The sequence below is a fragment of the Penaeus monodon genome, chromosome 24, assembly GCF_015228065.2.
Source record: "Penaeus monodon isolate SGIC_2016 chromosome 24, NSTDA_Pmon_1, whole genome shotgun sequence".
NCBI lineage: Eukaryota > Metazoa > Arthropoda > Malacostraca > Decapoda > Penaeidae > Penaeus > Penaeus monodon.
In genome coordinates, this window is record NC_051409.1 from 36,867,143 (window position 1) to 36,867,399 (window position 257).

The following is a 257-nucleotide window of genomic DNA, read 5'->3' on the forward strand; positions in this document are numbered from 1 at the left end:
CAGCTGAGGTTTTCTACAAGGTTTAGATAATAAGGCCTATGACGTCACATGGATTTTGGCTTGAGGAAGAGGCGAGGAAAAAAGTAGAAAATGGTAGTCAACTTTACCGAAAACTGAAAATATTTATAACGAGCCATGAAATACGTATGGTCACCCGCCCAAGCATAGATGAATCCTGGCATCCATTGTATCTTGAAGTACTGTGTATATATCCCCGAAGAAACATGTAATTAGTAACCATTAAGTATTCTTAGTAT